The sequence below is a fragment of the Pelophylax lessonae genome (assembly GCF_965119305.1).
Source record: "Pelophylax lessonae genome assembly, chromosome: 2".
In the NCBI taxonomy this organism is placed as follows: Eukaryota; Metazoa; Chordata; class Amphibia; order Anura; family Ranidae; genus Pelophylax; species Pelophylax lessonae.
The window spans coordinates 513,111,690-513,124,043 of NC_138769.1; the positions used below are offsets into that span (position 1 = coordinate 513,111,690).

General features: G+C 44.6%; 1 protein-coding gene across 2 annotated transcripts in view; it reads left to right on the top strand.

Annotated features, from left to right (window-relative positions):
- TBC1D4 (TBC1 domain family member 4) overlaps positions 1-12,354 on the top strand; it is a 307,474-nt gene that overhangs the window by 194,655 nt on the left and 100,465 nt on the right. The window lies entirely within an intron of this gene.

Genomic DNA, 12,354 nt, shown 5'->3' on the forward strand with positions numbered 1-12,354 from the left:
TATTTTTAGCACTGATTACAGTAGTAATGTCACTGGTACCCCCAAAAGTGTCAAAAATGTCAGTTAGGGGTGCGATCTGCCCGCCGCAATGCCGCAGTCCAGCAAAAAATTGCAGATCGCCACTATTAGTAGTAAAAAAAAACAATAAAAATTACATAAATCTTTCCCTTTGTTAGTAGAAGATAACTTTTGCGCAAACCAAAATTTGCTTATTGCGATTTTTTATTTACCAAAAATATGTAGCAGAAAACAAATTGGCCTAAAATGTTAAAAAAACATTTAGATTTTTTAATTTTTTTCTTTGAGAATGTCATATAGCAGAATGTGAAAAATATTGTTTTTTTTTTTTTTTTTCAAAATTGTCGCTCTTTTTTTGTTTATAGCGCAAAAAATAAAAATCGCACAGGTGATAGAATACCACCAAAAGAAAGCTCTATTTGTGGGGAAAAAAAGAACACCAATTTTATTTGGGTACAGCATCGCAGGACCGTGCAATTGTCCGTTAAAATAACACAGTGCCGAATCGCAAATTAGGGCCTGGTCATTAAGGGGGCAAATCCTTCCGGTCTTAAAGTGGTTAAAATCATTTTTGTGCTACATTAATGAATTAAACAGGCTGTATACTGGTTGCTTGTACATTCTGAGATTTCTCCTTTTACCTGCTGGCACCTGATCTATAACAGGTTTCCAGGCAGGCCTGAATACAGCTGACTGCTTTAATGGATTGGAGGGGTCAGCCAGGCCCGGACTGGGACAAAAAATAGGCCCGGGCATTTTGGACTGAGCAGCCCAGGAGGGGGGTGTGACGAGGGCGTGACGTTCGTCGGGATGGTTGATGACAGAATTTAATGTTCCAGGATGTGTGGATTCGATTACGGTACCTTTTTTAGATTAATCTGATAGATTGGGTCCAATTTAGATCAGAGCTGCCATATGATGCTGTTTTTTTTTTGTCTTACTTTAAATCCTGTTTTGATGGTTGAGTCCTAAAAATAGTATGAAGCAGCACAAGATGAGGGTTACCTTTAATCAAGGGGTAGACCACCTTTTTGGGCACAGTGTGCCGAAAAATGTTTTCAAAGAAATTGGGAGTGCCAGATACATAAAAAACAACTGTCAACTTCATATAAAGTAACTGCTGTAAACCGCTTGAATAATAGTAAGAAATCAAGTGAGCTTTGCACCTTCCCACCTCAGATAACCCCAAACCCCAATTCCTGCACTATCACACCTCAGATCACCCCAATTCCTGCACCTTCCCACCTCAGATCACCCCAATTCCTGCACCTTCCCACCTCAGATCAGTCCCAATTCCTTCACCTTTACACCTCAGATCAGCCCCAATTCCTGCACTATCACACATCAGATCACCCCAATTCCTGCACCATCACACATCAGATCAGCCCCAATTCCTGCACTATCACACCTCAGATCACCCCAATTCCTGCACCTTCACACCTCAGATCACCCCAATTCCTGTACCTTCACAAATCAGATCAGCCCCAATTCCTGCACCTTCCCACCTCAGATCAGTCCCAATTCCTGCACTATCACACATCAGATCACCCCAATTCCTGCACCTTCCCACCTCAGATCACCCCAATTCCTGCACTATCACACCTCAGATCAGTCCCAATTCCTGCACTATCACACCTCAGATCACCTGGCAGGCTGGCACTGGCAGCAAATATTTTATTCAAATCAGGGTTTCTTCTGCAAATAGGCTGGCACTGGCAGCAACAATTTTATTCAAATCAGGATTTCTTCTGCAAATAGGCTGACCTGGCACTGGCAGGCATAGTACTAGACCAGTACTATGCCTGGCTGCCATTGCCAGGCCAGCCTATTTGCAAAATAAATCCTGATTTTAATTAAATTGTTGCTGCCTGTGCCAGCCTATTTGCAGAAGAAATTCTGATTTCTTTGAATAAAATTGTTGCTGCCAGTGCCAGCCCAGCCTATCTGCAAAATAAATCCCTAAGTAGAAGAAGTTGCTCCTCTCTCCAGTCCTCCACTTACCTTGGGTGTGCTGTGCTGTGCGGTGCGGCTGCAGAGTGTTCCCGCTGGACATAGTACAGGAGATGGTCAGAGACTGAGGACATGATACAGGAGATGGTCAGAGACTGAGGACATGATACAGGAGATGGTCAGAGACTGAGGACATGATACAGGAGATGGTCAGAGACTGAGGACATGATACAGGAGATGGTCAGAGACTGAGGACATGATACAGGAGATGGTCAGAGACTGAGGACATGATACAGGAGATGGTCAGAGACTGAGGACATGATACAGGAGATGGTCAGAGACTGAGGACATGATACAGGAGATGGTCAAAGACTGAGGACATGATACAGGAGATGGTCAGAGACTGAGGACATGATACAGGAGATGGTCAGAGACTGAGGACATGATACAGGAGATGGTCAGAGACTGAGGACATGATACAGGAGATGGTCAGAGACTGAGGACATGATACAGGAGATGGTCAGAGACTGAGGACATGATACAGGAGATGGTCAGAGACTGAGGACATGATACAGGAGATGGTCAGAGACTGAGGACATGATACAGGAGATGGTCAAGAGACTGAGGACATGATACAGGGGATGGTCAAGAGACTGAGGACATGATACAGGGGATGGTCAAGAGACTGAGGACATGATACAGGAGATGGTCAAGAGACTGAGGACATGATACAGGAGATGGTCAGAGACTGAGGACATGATACAGGAGATGGTCAGAGACTGAGGACATGATACAGGAGATGGTCAGAGACTGAGGACATGATACAGGAGATGGTCAGAGACTGAGGACATGATACAGGAGATGGTCAAGAGACTGAGGACATGATACAGGAGATGGTCAGAGACTGAGGACATGATACAGGGGATGGTCAGAGACTGAGGACATGATACAGGAGATGGTCAGAGACTGAGGACATGATACAGGAGATGGTCAGAGACTGAGGACATGATACAGGAGATGGTCAGAGACTGAGGACATGATACAGGAGATGGTCAGAGACTGAGGACATGATACAGGAGATGGTCAAGAGACTGCGGATGTGATACAAGAGAAGGTCAGAGACTGCAGACATGATAGAAGACAGGACACTAGGGGGGCCGGAGAGCACAGGGAAAGCAGATAGCACTGGAGGAGCTGAAGGGCAAGGGGGGGGACTGGAGAGAATTAAAGGGGGGGTTTGGAAAGCATTGCAGGGGGGTTGGAAGGCGCAGGGTGTGAATAGCACTGGGGGGGGGCAGGCAGGGAAAACCAGGGGGATGGAGAGCATGGGGGGGGAGACTGGAGAGCACGGGGGGAACTGGAAATCACTTAGGGGGGAGCCAGGGAGCACAGGGGGTGGAGAGCACTGGGGGAGCCAGAGAGCATAGGGGGAGATGAAAAGCACTGTGGGGACTTGAAGAGCACAGGGGTGGGGGCTAAGGAGCACGGGGGAGCTCAAGAGCACAGGGGGTTCAAGAGCACAGGGGCTGTTCAAGAGCACAGGGGCTGTTCAAGAGCACAGGGGGTGTTCAAGAGCACAGGGGGTGTTCAAGAGCACAGGGGGGCTAAGAGCACAGGGGGGCTAAGATCACGGGGGGGGCTAAGATCACGGGGGGGGCATGGGCAGTAAAAGAAGTTGAATAGGAGGGGGATGGGACAGCTCAGCTGCATATAGAGAAATTGGTATTTCCATATTTCTCCTGCAGCCGCACAATGCCTGCAGAGGGAAGGAGGAGAATCATCCATCCATCCATCCAGTGGCTGCAGGAGCCGGCATAGGGAAACAACAAATCCTCTATATGCAGCCGAGCCGACTCACCCCCCTCCTATTCAGCACACACGGCCGGGGCTGCACAGGCTGCACTGCAGGGCAGGAGCCGGCATAGGGAAACATCAAATCCTCTATATGCAGCCGAGCCGACCCATCCCACTCCTATTCAGCACAGCACACACGGCCGGGGCTGCACTGCAGGCAGTCACTTACCTTCTCTCCCCGCCGCCCCCCCCCCGCAAGCAGCCCGGAGTCGGACTGAAGGTCAGGAGCTCCCATCTGCAGCTTCGCTTCTTCTTCTTGCCGATGCGGGCTGGGCTGGCCGCGCCGGGCAGGACATCGGCGGCCGCGGGAAAGAACACACACACACTGACTTCTTGACTTCCGGGCCGGCTCTGCGGCCAATTAGCCTTCTGCTCAGGGGGGTGTGACTCACACCCCCCCTGAGCAGAAGGCTGATTGGCCGTGGAGCCGGTGTAGCTGGCAAGTACACCGGCCGGCGGCCGCAGTGGGGAATTTAACGGCTTCTACTGTCTGTGTCTGTGAATCTGTGATGACTCTGAGCTGAGTGAGAGCAGAGCCGCGGCCCACCGGGACAATGCCTGGTCTGCCCTATGGCCAGTCCGGCCCTGGGGTCAGCGCACAGACTAGGAGTTGCACACATGTGCCAATGTCTCTGTCAAGCTATTGCATTTTCCATTAGTCTTATAAAATCTTCAAGAGGACAGTTATCAGGCAGGACAGTAGGACTACATAAAGGTGCCCCTCAAAAAATTTGAATATCATCAAAAAGTTAATTTATTTCAGTAATGCAATTCAAAAAGTGAAACTCTTTATATAGATTCATTATACACAGCATGATATATCTCAAGCATTTCTTTCTTTTAATTTTGATGATTATGGCTTACAGCTAGTGAAAACCCCAAAATTCAGTATCTCAGAAAATAAAAATATTGTGAAAAAGTTCAAAATTGTAGACTTATGTTGTCACACTCTAATCAGGTAAATAACTCAAAAAACTTGTAAAGGTTTCCCGAGCCTTTAAATTGTCTCTCATTCTGGTTCAGTAGGTTACACAATCATGGGGAAAACTGCGGACTTGACAGTTGTCCAGAAGACAGTCATTGACTCCCTCCACAAAGAGGGTAAGTTGCAAAAGGTCATTGCTAAAGAAGCTGGCTGTTCACAGAGTGCTGTATCCAAGCATACTAATGGAAAGTTGAGTGGAAAGAAAAAGTGTGGTAGAAAAAGGTGCTCAAGTAGCAGGGCTAACCACGGTCTTGAGAGAATTGTGAAGCAAAGGCCATTCAAGAAGTGGACTACGGCTGGTGTCAGTGCTTCAAGAGCCGCCACACACAGACATATCCAGGACATGGGCTACAACTGTGGCATTCATTGGGCCAAGCCACTCCTGAACCAGAGACTTCAGAAGCATCTTACCTGGGCTAAGGAGAAAAAAGGACTGGACTGTTGCTCAGTGGTCCAAAGTCCTCTTTTCGGATAAAAGTCAATTTTGCATTTTATTTGTAAATCAAGGTCCCAGAGTCTGGAAGAAGAGTGGAGAGGTACAGAATCCAAGCTGCATGAAGTCCAGTGTGAAGTTTCCATAGTCCGTGACGATTTTGGGATCCATGTCATCTGCTGGTGTTGGTCCACTGTGTTTTATAAAGTCCAAAGTCAGTGCAGCCCTCTACCAGGAAATTTTAGAGCACTTCATACATTCCTCTGCTAAACAGCTTCATGGAGATACTTATTTTTTTTTCTAGCAGGACTTGGCACCTGCCCACAATGCCAAAAATACCAATACCTGCTTTAATGATCATGGTATTATTGTGCTTGATTGGCCAGCAAACTTGGCTGACCTAAACCCCAGAGAGAATCTGTGGGGTATTGTCAAGAGGAAGATGAGAGACACCAGACCCAACAATGCAGATGAGCTGAAGGTTGCTATCAAAGCAACCTGGGCATTTGTAACACCTCAGCAGTGCCACAGGCTGATCGCCTCCATGCAATGCCGCAATGATGCAGTAATTCATACAAAAGGACCCCCGACCAAGTATTAAGTGCATACTATACTGTACATGGACATATTTTTTAGTAAGCCAACATTTCTGTATTAAAAATCCTTTTTTTTTTTAATTGGTCATATGTAATATTCACATTTTCTGAGATCCTGAATGCTAGGTTGTCACAAGCTGTAAGCCATAATCATGACAATTAAAATAAATAAATGCTTGAAATATATTACTCTGTGTAATGCATCTACTGTATATCACTCTGTGTGTAATTAGTCTATATAATATATGGGTTTTTCCTTTTTAAATTGAATTACTGAAATAAATTAACTTTTTGATGATATTCTGAACACCTAGTTGATGTTGGAAGGCGTACTTTACCCTTGGGATAACCCATAAACACAAGCCTTTGGGCTCACTCACATCATCCATGTTCCTATTCAATCTGTGGTGGTGGAAAAATGCATGAACAAACAAACATCCACTGGTCCCAAAGGACTCGTACTAAAATCCCAATAAGTGTATGTTGATTGGTTTGCGCAAAATTTATCGTGTCTACAAACTAGGGAAAAGATTTGTCATTTTTATTTTTTACTAGTAATGGCAGCGATTAGCGATTTTTAGCGGGACTGCGACATTGCAGCGGACAGATCGGACACCTAACTGACATTTTTTTTTTACACTTTTGGGGGGACCAGTGATATTACTACAGTAATCAGTGCTAAAAATATGCACTGTTACTATAATAATGACACTGGCAGGGAAGAGGTTAACCTAGGGGTGATCAAAGGGTTAATTGTGAGCCCTGGGGTGCTTTCTAACTGTGTGGGGGATGGGCTCACTGGATGAACTCAGAGACCTGTGTTCCTAAATAGGTTACAGTGCAGCAGTGTTTAAAAAGAACACCTAATTACATGAATCTCTCTATCTCTCTCTCTCTCTCCTTTCTCTCTCTCTCTCTCTCATCTCTCTGTCTCTCCTTTCTCTCTCTCTCTCTCTCCTTTCTCTCTCTCTCTCTCTCTCTCCCCTTTCTATATCTCTCTCTCTCTCATCTCTCTCTCTCTCCTCTCTCTCTCTCTCTCTCTCTCTCTCTCTCTCTCTCTCCTTTCTCTCTCTCATCTCTCTCTCTCTCTCTGTCTCTCCTTTCTCTCTCTCTCTCCTTTCTCTCTCTCTCTCCTTTCTATATCTCTCTCTCATCTCTCTCTCCTTTCTCTCTCTCTCTCTCTCTCTCCTTTCTCTCTCTCGCGCGCTCTCTCTCTCTCCTTTCTCTCTCTCTCTCCTTTCTCTCTCTCTCTCTCTCATCTCTCTGTCTCTCCTTTCTCTCTCTCTCTCTCCTTTCTCTCTCTCTCTCTCTCTCTCTCTCTCTCTCCCCTTTCTATATCTCTCTCTCTCACCTCTCTCTCTCTCCTTTCTCTCTCTCTCTCTCTCCTTTCTCTCTCTCTCATCATCTCTCTCTCTCTCTCTGTCTCTCCTTTCTCTCTCATTTCTCTCTCTCTCCTTTCTATATCTCTCTCTCATCTCTCTCTCCTTTCTCTCTCTCTCTCCTTTCTCTCTCTCGCGCTCTCTCTCTCTCTCTCTCCTTTCTCTCTCTCTCTCCTTTCTCTCTCTCGCGCTCTCTCTCTCCTTTCTCTCTCTCTCTCTCCTTTCTCTCTCTCCTTTCTCTCTCTCCTTTCTCTCTCTCTCTCTCCTTTCTCTCTCTCTCTCTCCTTTCTCTCTCTCTCTCCTTTCTCTCTCTCTCCTTTCTCTCTCTCTCTCCTTTCTCTCTCTCTTTCCTTTCTCTCTCTCCTTTCTCTCTCTCTCTCTCTCTCTCCTTTCTCTCTCTCTCTCTTTTCTCTCTCTCTCCTTTCTCTCTCTCTCTCCTTTCTTTCTCTCTCTCATCTCTCTCTCTCTCCTTTCTCTCTCTCTCCTCTCTCTCTCTTTCTGTCTCCTTTCTTGATCTCTCCTCCCACTCTCTCCCCTTCCCTCCCCACCCTCCTCTCTCTCTTTCTTATACTCTCTCTCTCTCTTTCTCCCTTCCCTCTCTCTCTTCTTCCTTTTCTCTCTCCTTCTCTCGCTCTCCTTCCCCTTTCTCGCTCTCCTTCCCTTTTCTCTCCCTCTCTCTTCTTTTTTTTTTTCTTTCCCTTTCTCTCTCTCTCTCTCTCTCTCTCTTCTTCCCTCCCTCTCTGTCTCTGTCTCTTTCCTTCCCTTTCTCTCTCTCTCTCTCTCTCTCTCTCTCTCTCCTCTCGCCTTCCCTTTCTTTCTCTCCATTATAACTGTGTGCATCTACAGTGGGTATAGAAACGTATCACCCCCCCCCCCTTTAAGATAATCACATGCTGTTGCTTTTCAGTCTGAAATCAAGGCATACACTGTGTTTGTTTTTATCCAGTTGAATTTACTAGTGCAACTCATAACATCCAAGTGAAAGATATACTGTACCACCAACATGTCAGGAAAAAAAAAATCAAAAACAGAATCAGTGAGTTGGAAAAAGGATCACCCCCCCTTAAGTCAGTATTTTGTTGGACCACATTTTGCTTTAATTACAGCCTTTAGTCTGTTGGGATATATTTCTACTAACTTTGCACATCTAGATTTTGCAATATTTGCCCACTCTACTTTGCAGAAGTGCTAAAGTTCAGTTACATTTGATGGTGACCATTTATGGACTGCAGGCTTCAAGTTATTTTACAGACTCTTATTGGGGTTTAAGTCTGGGCTATGACCACCTTAATGTCACCTTGAAGATTCTGAGGCCACATGGAAAAATGTGGTATGGTCAGATGAGACTAATTATTGCAAAGTCTAGATGTGCAAAGTTAGTAGAGACATAACCCAACAGAACGAAGGCTGTACTTAAAGCAAAATGTGGTTCAACAAAATACTGACATAAGGGGGGTGATCCTTTTTCCAACTCACTGATTCTGTTTTTTATTTTCTTTTTTTTCTGGCATGTTGGAGTGATATCTTTCTTTTGTTATAAGTTGCACTGAGTAAATACAGCTGGATTAAACAAAAACTGTGTCTGTCTTCATTTCAGGCTGCAAGTCCACAAAATTCTATACCCACTGTATATACACTCAGTGGCCACTTTATTAGGTACACCGTGCTAGTACCGGGTTGGACCCCTTTTTACTTTCAGAACTGCCTTAATTATTCCTGGCATAGATTCAACAAGGTGTTGGAAACATTCCTCAAAGATTTAGTTCCATATTGACATGATGACGTCACACAGTTGCTGCAGATTTGTCAACTGCACATCCATGATGTGAATCTCCCATTTCACCACATCCCAAAGGTGCTCTATTGGATGGAGATCTGGTGACTGTGGAGGTCATTGGAGTACAGTGAACTGCTTGTCCGGTTCAAGAAACCAGATGGAGATGATTTGAGCTTTGTGACATGGTGCGTTATCCTGCTGGAAGTAGCCATCAGAAGATGGGAACACTATAGTCATAAAGGGATGAACATTGTTAGCAACAATACTCAGGTAGGCCGTGGCGTTCAAACGATGCTCAATTGGTACTAAGGGGCCCAAAGTGTGCCAAGAAAATATCCCCCACACCATTATAACACCACCACCAGCTTGAACCATTGATACAATGCAGGATGGATACAGCCTTTCATGTTATTCACGCCAAATTCTGACCCTACCATCTATCTGAATGTCGCAGCTGAAATCAAGACTCATCAGAACAAGAAATGTTTTTCCAATCTTCTTTTGTCCAATTTTGGTGAGCCTGTGCGAATTGTAGCCTCAGATTCCTGTTCTTAGATGAGAGGAGTGGCACCCAGTGCGGTCTTCTGTTTCTGTAGCCCATCTGCTTCAAGGTTCGATGTGTTGTGTGTTCAGAGATGGTATTCTGCATGCCTTGGTTGTAACAAATGCTTACTTTTACTGTTGACTTGCTATCATTGTCGAACCCTTTGGACCCTCTGCCCATTCTCCTCTGACATCAACCAGGCAACAGCTGCCGCTCACTGGATATTTTCCCTTTTTCTGAACATTCTCTGTAAAGCAACAGATAAACGGGGTCCAGGTATGCGAGTGAAATGTATAGGGTAAGGGGATAAGGAAATGGGAAGGAAAGGTGATCAAGCACACCTGAGCAGCAGGGGATTTAATTGTGCCATATATTCACTCAAACGAAAAAGAAAATATTTTTTACTAAAAAGATCACAGTATTTTATTAATACATAGAAATTCACATATAAATCTTAAAAAAAGGAGGTACTAAGAAAATGGTACAAGATATACACATATATTTACGTGATATACAGTCAGGTTTACTGGTGGATCAACGCGTTTCACAGAAACAGCTTCTTCAGGACCGAACAGTAGTATCTCAAAGCAGTTGTGTACAGTATCACATTCTCCGTGGTTTAAAGTCAAACTCAAGGAAGTTATGGCAATACATCATCCATCAAGTGTCATGGCCAAGGCTGTCTTACCATATATCCCGATAACAGCTGAGAAATAAAAAAGGGATGGGCCGCTAATCCAGCCTGTTAATGTCTATGCCAAGTCTATCCAGGATAGCTCATAGGTGACCCCATAGGTAGAAAAAAAGTCCCCTCAAAACAGGGGCAGGCAGTGAGGCAGTAGGGGAAATAGATATCCAATATAGAACAGAGACCTCCTTCCAAACAGGAAACCGATAATAATTTCCATCCACAACTTAGCCAATGGCCACAATCACAGACTGCCTCCTATATGCACCCTAGGGTGTTATCGGGATATATGGTAGTATACGCGGTATACAGCTCTGGCTGTATATTTAGGTTTGTTGTCCTGCTGGAAGGTGAACCTGGCCCCGGTCTCAAGTCTTTGGCAGACTCTTAACAGCTTTTCTTCCAAGATTGCCCTGTATTTGGCTCCATCCATCTTTCTATCAACTCTGACCAGCTTCCCTGTCCCTGCTGATGAAAAGCATCCCCACAACATGATGCTCCCACCACCATGTTTCACGATGAGGATGGTGTGTTCAAGGGGATGTGCCGTGATAGTTTTCTGCCACACATAGCGTTTTGCTTTTAGGCCAAAAAGTTTAACTGTGGTCTCATCTGACCAGAGCACCCTCTTCCACACTTGCTGTGTCCCCCACATGGCCTCTCACAAACTGCAAACGGGACTTCTTATGGCTTTCTTTCAACAATGGCTTTCTTCTTGCCACTCTTCCATAAAGGCCAAATTTATGGAGTGCACGATTAATAATTGTCCTTTGGACAGATTCTCCTACCTGAGTTGTGGGATATTTTTTATAATCTAACCCTGCTTTAAACTTCTCCACAACTTTATCCCTGACCTGTCTGGTGTGTTCCTTGGCCTTCATGATGCTGTTTGTTCACTAAAGCCCCGTACACACGAGTAGAAATTTGGCGGGGGGGAATTTCGTCCCACGACCGATCTGCCGATTTTCGGCTTGTTAGTATGGTGCTTCTGACAACCGACTCTGACTTTTCGGCCGAAAAAATCCTGGTGTGAAGGCTATAAAATGTTTGTCCTCCGTCAAAACATGTCCGATTTTCGTCTCATTAGTACAGATTTCGATGGGGAAAAATCTTATGAGCAACACTAGGCATGCTCAGAGATGAAATAACACAAAGAAAGCAATCCAACACATGACATCACTTCTTAAGTAGAATTCTGTCGTACAGGAAAATTTGTGTGCAGTCTAGAGCACATTCCAACCAACAGACAGCACTCTGGACAAAAGACGGACGACCGGTTGGCGGAAATTCGTTTCCGCGTGTGTACGAGGCTTTAGGTTCTCTAACAAACCTCTGAGTGCTTCACATAAGAGTTGTATTTTAACTGAGATTTAATTAAACACAGGTGGATTCTATTTACTAATTACAGGCGGCCCTTGGGTTACGAACAAGATACAGACTGTAGGTTTGTTCTTAGGTCGAATTTGTTTGTAAGTCGGAACAGGTACATTTTTTAAGTTTAGCTTCAGCCAAAAGAATAATTTTTACGTTTTTTGGATAGCATACAGAAGGGTTAACACCTCTGTACCATTTGTTTTACTGTCTGTACCCTGATCAGCAGATTTCACCTCACTTTCTGTCCTTATGACAACTGGATTTTGAAGAATTTGGGTTGTTGTGGAAACAAGGATTGGTGATAAAACTTCAGTGGAGACACCTTTTTCCCATGCGAACTCTTACAGGAATGAATTTCCTTTCCTAAGGGGAGATTTCTCCTCACTTCCTGTTGTCTTTCTCCGTTTGTAAGTCGGATGTTTGTAACCCGGGGATCGCCTGTAGGTGACTTCTCAAGACAATTGGTTCCACTAGATTTTAGTTAGGGGTATCAGAGTAAAGGGGGCTGAATACAAATGCACGCCACACTTTTCACATATTTATTTGTGAAAAAAACTGAAAACCATTTATCATTTTCCTTCCACTTCACAATTATGTGCCACTATGTGTTGGTCTATCAAATCAAATCCCAATAAAATACATTTACATTTTTGGTTGTAACATGAAAAAATGTGGAAAATTTCAAGGGGAATGAATACTTTTTCAAGGCACTGTACATACATGTCCCAATTACCTGTAGAGGAGGTCTAAAATGAG